Genomic DNA, 12,500 nt, shown 5'->3' on the forward strand with positions numbered 1-12,500 from the left:
CCTTTCCATTATTCCCACAGCGGCGTCTTCCCGTCGCACTATTTGCTCGTGTTTTTCCAAAGTCTCAACAAAAGAGACTGGAAAAAAATGAATTCCCTTTTTCGTCCTTCCCGAATTATCCACTTCGGTCTCCCCAGAGAATTTGTGCTCATTCTTCTTCCGCAACTTCTGAAATATCCCTCAAGTCCTTCTCTAATCCTTCTGCTGAGCCCACTATGTGCGTGTGCAAGTTTAAAGTTCGCTTTCAGATTCCGCCTAGGGTATTTAAAAAGAATATGAAGAAGAATGTTGTGTAGTCGTTCTCGGACGATGTTATCGGTCTAGAATATGAGCACAGGAAGAGCGTTATAAAAGGAATAAGAGGACTGGTGTGCACGTCGGGACTGTACAACCAACAAGACGAGGGAACGCCGTACTTCTACATTGACGTGTAATCGTGTTGGCGCTAACTACGGAGAGAAACGACCGTGTTTTCCCAGTGAATTTCTTCCGTAGAGGAATCTTTGAAAGCAGTTCCCTAAAGGAATGAAAATAATGTTAATGTGACTGCTTATAGTAAGATTATTCTGATCGATCTTTACAACATATTGTAATAACAATCAACATTATTATTATTTTTTATTTCAAAAAGGTGAGCAAGGAACAATTTCTTTCGTTTAAACGGATTCCGTCTGTACCCGCGCCGCAATTAGGTCGAAATGAGCCTCTTAAGCCTATTATTTTGGTGGGACCGTTCGTTCTGATCCGATTAGTTTTCATCCACGATAAGAGTCTCTTCTTTCTCCCGTTTACTGCCCCGTTGTCTCATGGAACGAACCTTCAGTTTAAAAACGACCTACGGAGGTTGGTCCCGTAGATCAGAATCTTACTCAGAGCGGCTTGTTCTTCACAGACAGAGGTTCTGTTTGGAATTCTCTCTAAATCCCGCTTCATTGGTTGCATCCATTATCTTTTCCTTCATTCGCACCTGAAAAGAAATAATAGACTAATGAATAGAAAAGCTAGACATGGAAATCGTACTGTTTTAGTGGGTGTGTTGGCATACTCTATAAAGGTCTTTTGCTAACTGAATGTATGTATGTATGTACTATGCATATAATATACTGTATATATAAACTTTCGTAAGGCTTCGAGTAGTTAAGCTAGTTTTAGAAGGAATAAGTTATATATATATATTATATATATATATATATATATATATATATATATTAATATATGTATATATATAATATATATATATATATATATATATATACACACACACATATATATACGTATATATATATATATATATATATATATATATATATATATATATAATATATAACCACACACATATATATCTAATTCGCTCTACTCGGAAATAATATATTTTCATAGATGTTAAACGAATGGGAAAATTTTATTTGATAATAAGTTGTCGTCTCATGGGCTCGAACCACGGAAGACACGAATTCAGGACTACAGTGAAGTGCCCTTGATGGCCGTGGTTTAGGGTGCATTATTATAGTCTTGAGTTTTCTACCGTGGTTCGAGCCCACGAGATGACGAACTTATTATCAAATAAAATTTCCCATTCGTTTAACATCTATGAAAATATATTATTTCCGAGGTAGAGAGAATTAGATATTAAAGGAGATTTATATCTTAATGCATAGCCTATTTATATGTATATATATATATATATATATATATATTATATACATATACATAGGCTATGCCGTAAGTATAGTCTTAGGGATTAGAGTAGTTAAGCTAGTTATAGAAGGAAAAAATTGAAATACAGTTTTGTTGCTAAGTAATGCTGCCAATTTTTAAGACGTGTATATATATATATATATATAATATATATATATATATATATATATTATATATATATATTATATATATATAACTAAACATGGGTTTATATATATCTAATATATATACATATGTATATATATCTACATGTGTATATATATAATTATATAACGATATATATATATTATTTGTTTATAATATAGATATGTAACATCTCAATAGAATGTCTAGATACAATATATAATATATATATATATATATATATCTATATATATATATGTTGTATATATAGAAATAAAAAAAAATTTTTAAATATATATATATATATAGGATATATATATATATATATCTATATATAGATATTACACGTCTTAAAAATTGGCAGCATTACTTAGCAACAAAACTGTATTTCAACTTTTTCCTTCTATAACTAGCTTAACTACTCTAATCCCTAAGACTATACTTACGGCTCTCTTATTTTTCCGCTTTAATTTAGCGTTAGGTGATACAAATTTCCAGAGACTTACTAAATATTAATTGTAATAACAAGCAGAAGGTCATTTTTTGTTTTACATATTCACTAAGAATAGTGAAATGTATTCATAGTTGGCTGTTGGGTTCCTTTACGCTTTACGGAGCAGTTCGACCACAAAGAAATTCACTACTTTATGCTATTTCTGTACTAAGGTCTTTACTGAGAACTAGTATATTATTGTCACGATCAGTAGACCTTCCTACGATAAAGATTCTCAGGTTTATAATATCCTTCTATCACTGAACAAGTAAATATACATCAGAGAGAGAGAGAGAGAGAGAGAGAGAGAGAGAGAGAGATTTTCCTTTCCGTTCCAGTGTTCTGGTAATTGATGAAAAATGTCTTCTACGGTGCCTACCTTGAGAGGAAGAAAAATAGGCCTAACAGGCAAGGGCTAACGAAAAACTAAGGAACAAGTGGATGCCGGAGAAATTTTAAAACAATGTAAGAAAAACGGTGGAAATTTAAGTGTCAATGGAATGGCAGACATTAGTTTGTAAAAACTGTCTGGCAGCAACACAGGAGAATCACAAATAAAAAAAAAATCGGCAATGAGACTCCTACAGAAACTATCTTGATACAAAAGCTATTTAATGTGTATTTAAGAGAATTGTTATCTGAGCGGAGACAACGCTTTCATAAAATACAGATAATATGCCTCTCTCTCCATTGCACAAAGACGAACTCCAGGTACTTGTCCTACATCATTAAGGACACAGGGTCATACAGAGTTAGCAGTTGTGCCTTCTCATTAAATTCTCTCTCTCTCTCTCCTCTCTCTCTCTCTCTCTCTCTCTCTCTCTCTCTCTCTGTAATATTTCACAGCAGCTGTGCAGTGCCATGATAAGCTACGCGATAAGCTACACCGGGTATTAAGGAGCTTATGTAATATAGAACCATTACTGTGCTGCTACTGCTTAAATAGGAAGTGCTGAATTTACTATATGCATTAATTTACTACGAATTATTGTGGTCACCTTACTCTGCGTGAGGCATTAAAGACACCATAAAGATACGCGGATAAATACACAAAGACAAGTATACAAACAGTTGGATGCAGCACATCTAGTTTGTTATGAATGTCGATTGTAGATCTATTATCAGTGAATTTAAAGAACCAGGTTTTAGAACATTTCTTATTTGATTCTGTAAAAGTAAATTATTAAAATTACATTACATATTTTTTCCGCGAAATTCTGTTTATTGTGCTTTTTCATCAACTGTCATCCATTGTCTCGACTTGTGGTTTATTGTTTATTGATGGTTCATTGTATATAAAAGAAGCTGATGGGTTGTTGTATATATAAGAAACTGGTGTTTATTGTATATAAAATAAACTGACTTTTTTGTATATAAAAGAAGCTGAAGGTTTATTATATATAGACAATACGATTTATTGAGTATAAAAGAAAATGATGGTTTATTATATTGAAAAGAAACTAGTGGTTTATTGTAAATAAGAGAAACTGGCGTTTTTTTGCATATAACAGAAACTGATGGTTTATTGTATGGAAAAGAAACTGGTGGTTTATTATATTGAAAATAAACTGATGGTTTATTGTGTATAAAAAAAAACCTGATGATTTTTTGTATATAAAAGAAACGGACGATATATTGTATATAAAAGAAAACGGTCGTTTATTATATTTAAAAGAAACTAACGGTTTATTGTATGTAAAAAGAACCTGACGGTTTATTGTTTATAAAAGTAACTGACTGGAAGACTTATATGAGCAAAGTAGCCAGATATTTGTCACTATGCTAGTATGATTTATGGCGGGGCGGTCTCTCTCAGTAATTAAGTTTTATAAGTTGTGAAAAAATCTCTGAAATAACTCATTAATGTGATTTTTTTTCTTTTCATTAGCCAGTCATCGTCGTGGGCCACCCTGGGAGTCAGAAAATCTGCAGTAAGGTAAGTCAAGTTGCAGTAAATATTGCGTTTTGATAATTGTATCTTAGTTTTGTTTGTATTTTGTAGATTCTTTTTATATTCGGGAAAGAAAATTCTTCAATTTTCTTCATTCTTCTCTTCCTTCAATATATAAGTTCATTTTATAATTTGTCTTTTTCAAATGTCCTTGGATTTTTCCTAGTCTAACAATATCTTCAAAGTCACGGGCTTTTCATATCTCTTATTATTTGATAGAGTTATTTCACCATGCGATGTAGGTGCCGTGCGAACCGTTCTTTATTAAGTATAGGTATCCTTTATGAATGCATCGTGAAACGTAATTGACGGCAATATTGGAAAGACGATGTAGGAAAGCATTTTTATGTTCTATGAAATCTCATTCTTAAAATGAATGTAAAAGAAGTGAAACGAATAACAAAAGTTTTATATATATATATATATATATATATATATATATATATATATATATATATATATATATATATATCTATATATATATTGAATATATATTATATATATTATATATATATATATATATACATATATATATATATATATAATATATATATATATATATATATATATGTTATATATATAAAGGTTTTTGCCACGAAGGAAAAAATGAAAAAGCGAGATACCGAGTACTTTCGTCTTGTTCCGACCCTTTACTAAGGCAAACTAATTTTACAGAGGAAAACATAGTCAAAAGAAGGCTTAATATCCAAACTGACACTACAAGATTACCAATAAGGTCGATTTCACTCTACAGAAACGAGGAAACGCCTGAGGGTATCCACACCTTGGAAGATACACGCGGTAAACAATTTAGTTTTCTTCCAGAAAACAGTACATTTTGTGAAAAAAAAAACAATTTAATTTCATGAAATTTACACAAACTTTCCCAAAAAATTATTATTAATGAAAAGACGAAGAAACTCTATATATATATATATATATATATATATATATATATATATATATATATATATATATACGAGCAAGAGAGAGAAGAGAGAGAGAGGAGAGGAGAGAGAGAAAATAATAACTATATACCATGTGGACTAATTTATTAGTAGTTCATTTATTTTAATTGGTCCTTCATAAACATCTTACAAATATATGGGTCCAAAAGGTACATTCCCAGACTAAGATTACGGTTGTTTTTATTAGTGATGTGTATAATTGCCGATTCCAGTAAATTTCTTGAAACATAATCATTAGATCTAGCAATTACAAAGGTATCACCCCAATTAATACATTGAGATTTTTCACTCAGATGGATAAACAGTGCATTTGTAGTCTGGGCTGTTCTAACTGAATACATATGCTACTTAATACGTACACATAAATTTTTTACTTGACTGACCAACGTAAAACGATGGGCAATCCTTACAAGGAATTTTGTAAATTATGTTGTTATTTGTTACGGGACTATTCTTAATTAGCATATCTTTAATGGTATTGTTATAAGAGAACACTACATTAACATTAAACGATTTAAATATTGATTTTATGGTTTCAAATCCACGAAAGTTAGGTAAGCTAAGTACATTTTTAGGCATTTCTTTTTCATTAATAGCAACACTATAAAACTTTTTGTGAGCTTTTTGATAACATAAATCAATTAAATGAGGTGGGTAGCAGAGATCGTTTCCTATCTTTTTTATGTATTCTATCACTTGGTCAAGATATTGTGGACTCGTGATACGCAAAGCGCGTAGGAACATAGAAGGAAAAATTGAAATTTTAATATTAAGATGGTGGCCAGAATAAAAATGTACATATGTTAAATTATTTGTGGGTTTTCTATAAATACTGAATTTGCATTGGAAAGATTCTTTATGTATTAATACATCTAGGAAAGGGATGACATTGTTATTTTCAATTTCAACGGTGAATTTTATGGATCCCTGAGTGAAAAATCTCATTGTATTAATTGGGGTGATACCTCTGTAATTGCTAGATCTAATGATTATGTTTTCAACAATTTACTGGAATCGGCAATTATACAAATATCACTAATAAAAACAACCTAAATCTTAGTCTGGGAATGTACCATTTGGGCCCATATATTTGTAAGATGTTTATGAAGGACCTTAAAATAAATGAACTACTAATAAATTAGTCCCACATTTATATATGTATATAGTTATTATTTCTTTCTCTCTCTCTCTCTCTCTCTCTCTCTCTCTCTCTCTCTCTCTCTCTCTCTCTGATTCGATATTCTCTCTCCTCTTCTCGCTCGATATATATATATATATATATATATATATATATATATATATATATATATATATATAATTTTCTTTCGTCTTTTCATTAATAATATTTTTTTGGGGAAAATTTGTGTAAATTTCATGATATTAAATTGTATATACTTCCTTGTTTTTCAAAATGTACTTGTTTTCTGGAAGAATAACTTGTTTACCGCGTGTATCTTCCAAGGTGTGGTATACCCTCAGGCGTTTCCTCGTTTCTGTAGAGTGAAATCGACCTTATTGGTAATCTTGTAGTGTCAGTTTGGATATTAAGCCTTCTTTTGACTATGTTTTCCTCTGTAGATCAGTTTGCCTTAGTAAAGGGTCGGAACAAGACCGAAAGTACTCGGCTATCTCGCTTTTTCATTTTTTCCTTCGTGGCAAAAACCTTTATTTATACATAGCATCACGTTTTATGTACTTCGTGATCAAGTTATTCATATATATATATATATATATATATATATATATATATATATATATATATATATATATATATATATACATACGAGTATATGTAGTATGTTTTGTGTGCTTGTAACTACTATAAATATGCAAATTTTAGCGAGAAAATATAAGTGGTAAGTAAGAATATAAAGAAATCCTCCCGTCAACATTACATTAAATTCTTGTGAGATTCTTAATAAAAAGAACTAATGTTCGTTACCAAGAGAAGTCAAACTTCCCTCTTTATTTGTAGTATTTCCCAAGAACAGTGAGGGCTTACCTCGTTCCGTCAGAGTTTTACAAATTTCCTTAAGCCTCAACGTACGTTCCAGTAATGCGATCCGATTACCGAGTGGAAACGCAATTACAATACGTTTGCGGGTGCGCAAGGCTTTGGGATTTAGGTGGAGAGCGTCTCCTCCTATGTGAAGAATATTTCTGAAAATATCTAACGATGAGTCTCTCTCTCTCTCTCTCTCTCTCTCTCTCTCTCTCTCTCTTCTTCTATTCTTATATTCGATTGGTGGCTGGGCTTTTATATTCCTTTGTACCTTCGAAACCATGCCCCACACCGGCTATTTTTGAAAGTATTGACACAAATCTGTCTCCACAAATGAAGTATATCTTCTGTTTTCATACTTCCAAACCGAAAGTATCTTCATTGCAGGTGTTTTTAAACTAGTTAATTGATTAATTTTTTTTATTTATTTATTATTATTATTATTATTATTATTATTATTATTATTATTATTATTATTATTATTATTATTATTATTATTATTAGGTATACACATCGAAACGTAAGTAAAAAATGAACAAAAAAAGACATTTAAATTAGTTATATATATATATATATATATATATATATATATAATATATATATATATAGTATGTAGTATGTATATATATATATATATATATATATATATATATGTATGTATGTATGTATGTATATATATATATATATATATATATATATATATATATATATATATATATTCTCAAGGAAGCAAGGGAGACGTCTTCTGGTAGTTTAAAAAGTCTTTATTAAACGACGTTTCGGGGTCCAGCCCCATCATCACGGCTGTAAAAAGGATAAATACACATAAAACATAATAAAAAGACTCATCCTAATAACCAACATACATTTAAAATTCACAGAAAGCCTACTACAATGCTAAGAAAATGACCATCTCAAGTGAAGGGAAGGAAACGAGTGACCAGAAGAAGAAGGAAAGATTCCAAGTAAATATAGTTATGACAGGTAAAGAGGGGTAGCGGTAGTTTGATTGTTTAATTTTGGAACTATTGTTTTTATGGAAAGAGATTCGAAGACAGCAAGCTCTTGAGGAGAGGAAGCCCGTTTAATGATTTTAAAGTGTTTGTATTCTATATTAAATTGCATTTTTTTAATGTCCTCGAATGTTCGAGAATTCTGGTGAAGACAACCGGATACCTGTTCTATAACTCACCCCCGTGGCAATCAATGCGGACTTTAAGAAGCCTACGTGAGGCCCCGACATAATTTCCCAAACTACATTTGGGACACGAAAATAAATAGATCGCATTGGAAGTCAGAAGAGGTTTTCTGTGAATTTTAAATGTATGTTGGTTATTAGGATGAGTCTTTTTATTATGTTTTATGTGTATTTATCCTTTTTACAGGCGTGATGGTGGAGCTGGACCCCGAAACGTCGTTTAATAAAGCCTTTTTAAACTACCAGAAGACGTCTCCCTTGCTTCCTTGAGAATATATCTCGCACGACTGCTGTTTTCCTTTGATTATATATATATTTCTATATATATATATATAATTATATATATTATATATATATATATATATATATATACATATATACATAATATAAATATATTTATCATGTGACAGGTAGGCGACTGTCTGCATACAAACCACCTCATATACCATTTAAATGGCCTCAAAATCACAACCTGGGAAATAACGTATCTTTAGTTATTGGAGATTTCAATAGCCACAACACCATATGGGGGTACAGCCAGAAATACACTGACGGAGAGGCTGTAGAAGAAAGGGCTCTAAATAGCAACCTGACCATTCTCCATAGTGCAAAAGATAAACCATCTTTTATGAGCACAAGATGGAAGAGAGGATATAACCCTGACCTGGAATTTGTGTCATCTCGCCACTACCCAAACTTTGAAAAATCAGTCTGTGATCCAATTCCAAAATCTCAACACAGACCTATTGCTGTTAACATTAGACCAGTTATCAGAGCTCTTGAGTCTAAACCTATACCAAGATTCACCTTCCGGAATTCAAATTGGGAATATTTCACATCAGAGCTGGATGACAAGATAAATAACATCGAACCAGACCCAGACAGCTATGAACTTTTCAAGAAACTTGATGGACAGTGTCAAGAGAACACATTCCAAGAGGAAGCAGAAATTATATCCCGTGTATCACAGACCAAGGTAAAGAGATTTACAAGGATTATAGACAAGCATACAATTTAGACCCATTGCCCAAGACACCATCGAACTAGGAGAGCTTTTGTTTGCCTCTGCAGCCAACGAGAAAAAGGAGAGATGGCAAGAACTGATAACCAGCACAGGTACGACTCAGAAAAGTAAAAAAGCATGGAAAACAATTAGTAAGCTGAACTCTGATAAGAACACCCAAACAAGAATAGCTCCAGTAGCACCTAACACAGCAACAAAACAACTCTTACCTAATTGAAAGCCATATAACAAAGAATGAGGATATCTCAGAAGAATGAAGGACGAAATGAAACGTGTCATGCAAGAAAATAATGTGGAGTTTGAACCATTCACTGTTGAAGAACTCCAAGAAGCCATGAAACACCTTAAACCTGGAAAAGCTGCTGGGCTGGATGACATTACATCTGAGATAATACTGCACTTTGGTAGCAAGACTAAATCATGGGTAGTGGCACTTCTTAACAACTGTGCAAAAATATTCCAGATCCCAAAACTATGGAAAAGAGCTAAAGTTGTGACCTTACTAAAACCTGGCAAAGACCCAAAGATCCCTAAGAGCTATGGGCCAATATCTCTTCTCTGCATATTATACAAAATGTATGAACGAACGATAATGGCCCTCATATCTCCCACAGTCGAAGAACAACTGACACCAGACCAGGCTGACCAGGCTGGCCTCAGGGCAGGAATATCTTGCTGCTCTCAGGTACTTAGCCTCATTAAGTATATTGAGGATGGCTTTGAGCTTAGGAAAATCACAGGGGCAGTATTTGTTGACGTAGCAGCAGCCTATGACACCGTGAACCACAGGCTGCTTCTTTTGAAATGCGCCAAAGTTATTCGCAACTCAAGCATTGTGCATATCATCCAGTCATTGCTGAGTAACAGACTTTTCTTTGTTGAAATGGATGGCAGGAGAAGCAGATGGCGAAAACAGAAAAACGACCTCCCACAAGGGTCTGTGTTGGCCTCCACGCTTTTCAACATCTATACCAGTGATCAACCACAGCTTAGAGATATTTTTAGATTTATATATGCTGATGATCTGTGCCTAGCCATCCAGTCAGATTCATTTTCTATCATTGAAAACAAATTATCAGATGCTTTGAAAGATCTTAACGAATACTACAAGTAAAACTTCCTAATTGCCAACACAAACAAAACACAGATATGTGCTTTCCATCTTGAAACTACAAGTCAAAAAGGGAGTTGAACATCTCATGGAATGATAAGAAACTGAAGAATTATAGCTTCCCAGTCTATTTAAGTGTTACATTAGGCCGAACACTATCTTTTAGGGAGCATGTAAGGAAAGTAAAGAAGGTAGCTACCAGGAATAACCTCCCTAACAAACTTGCCAATTCAAATTGGGGAACAAATCCTCAAACCCTAAGACAAACAGCTCTGGCACTCAACCACTCCACTGCCGGAATACTGCTGACCAGTCTGGGAAAGGTCATGTCATTCCCGTAAAGTTGATGCTGAACTCAATCAAGCATGTCGCATAATTATTGGTGCCTAAGACCAACACTCCTAGTGCTCTATAGATTGGCAGGCATTGCACCGCTGAACATCTGCCGAACTGCCCATTCAAAGACCCAAAAATATAAACATGAGAATGATGAAAGGCACCTGCTCTATGATCACCAGGCGGTTAGACAAAGATTGAAATCCCGCAAGAGCTTCATAACCACCACCAGCCTCGACCCCAGGGAGTCGGCAATGTGTTGCAATTTATGAATTTCATTGTTTTTTAGAGTAATTTTTAAAGTAATTTTATTCATTATTCAACAGACTCCCTGATGATGCAATAAAGTTATTACGAAACGTAGGAAATAAAGAATTTTTGTGAATTTAGAACGTTTCCATGGTCTACCTTCGCACTTATATATATATATATATATATATATATATATATATATATATATATATATATATATATATATATATATATATATATATATATATATATAATATATATATATATATATAGTTTTCTGTCTCACCACAGGACCGAACCCCGGTCTTTCAAGTGATAGTCCAGGTCGTTAGCAATTCGGACACAAAGGTCATAAAAGGAGTTGGAACTTGAGTGCTTACCTGAGTACTTACGTACCTTTTATTCCCTTTGTGCCCGAATTGCTTATGTCCTGGAATCTGCACTCGAAAGACCGGAGTTCGGCCGGTCCCGTGGTGAGTTAGAATTCTATTTCTGTGAAGCACGTTCGCATGTGTTCACTTTCATATATATTATATATATATATATATATATATATATATATATTATATATATATATATATATATATATATATATATATATACTGTCGGTGATATTTGCTTCGCTCTCCGTCGGCGTAATTCCCATCTCTTTCCTGTTGGCAGTAAGAGAGGACGAAAATCTTTCCAACTATTTCCTTAAACCCTCGAGGAATTTTGGAATTCACCAGGCATGGCAGGAATTTTGAATTTAGTAAGCTAGATGCTCATAATAGACGTCCTTATTTTTTTTTTTTTTTTTTTTTGCGGAGGAGGGCGATAAAAGAGTCATAATTCTTGAACAAATTTAAAAAAGACCTTCACCAGTAGCAAATTTCTGAGTTTTCCTAAGCGTGATTAGAGCCAGACTGTACGATAAAAATATAACCAGTCCTTATTATCGGTCAGTTCTGCTTATGAATTGTTCTTTGGAACTGGTTCCTATATTCCTTAGGAAGTACCCCGTAGGAGAGTAATGCCGTCTGTACACCTCATGAGGTGCGATGTTGGCATTATCTAAGGCTCTTTGCCGCGTCCTTTTGGTCCCTAGCTACATCCCTTTTTTTTTTCTTTTCGTTGTACCTCTGTCGATATTCTCTCTCTTCCATCTTACTTTCCACCTTTCGTTTCATAGTGCTACTGCAAAGTTTTCCTGCTGTTACACCTTTAAAACATTTTCCCATATAACGTTTTTTTTATTAATTTTTTCTTCATTTTTCTGTCTTGACTGGACGCAAGGTTTCTGGCATGTACACACATATACTATTTGTTCACTAAATTTTAATAGCAGTGTTTACCCTGATTTTT

General features: G+C 33.0%; 1 protein-coding gene across 2 annotated transcripts in view; it reads right to left on the reverse strand.

The window, feature by feature from the left end:
- Positions 1-12,500, reverse strand: part of LOC135221650 (transmembrane protein 151B-like) — a 252,687-nt gene that overhangs the window by 38,440 nt on the left and 201,747 nt on the right. For both annotated transcript variants that reach the window (XM_064259339.1, XM_064259340.1), the window contains exon 4: positions 1-967. This exon is cut by the window's left edge and continues 449 nt beyond it. The gene's annotated coding sequence lies outside the window, so the exon portion shown is untranslated. The remainder of the gene's footprint in view (positions 968-12,500) is intronic.

Source organism: Macrobrachium nipponense, chromosome 3, assembly GCF_015104395.2.
Source record: "Macrobrachium nipponense isolate FS-2020 chromosome 3, ASM1510439v2, whole genome shotgun sequence".
Taxonomy (NCBI): Eukaryota; Metazoa; Arthropoda; class Malacostraca; order Decapoda; family Palaemonidae; genus Macrobrachium; species Macrobrachium nipponense.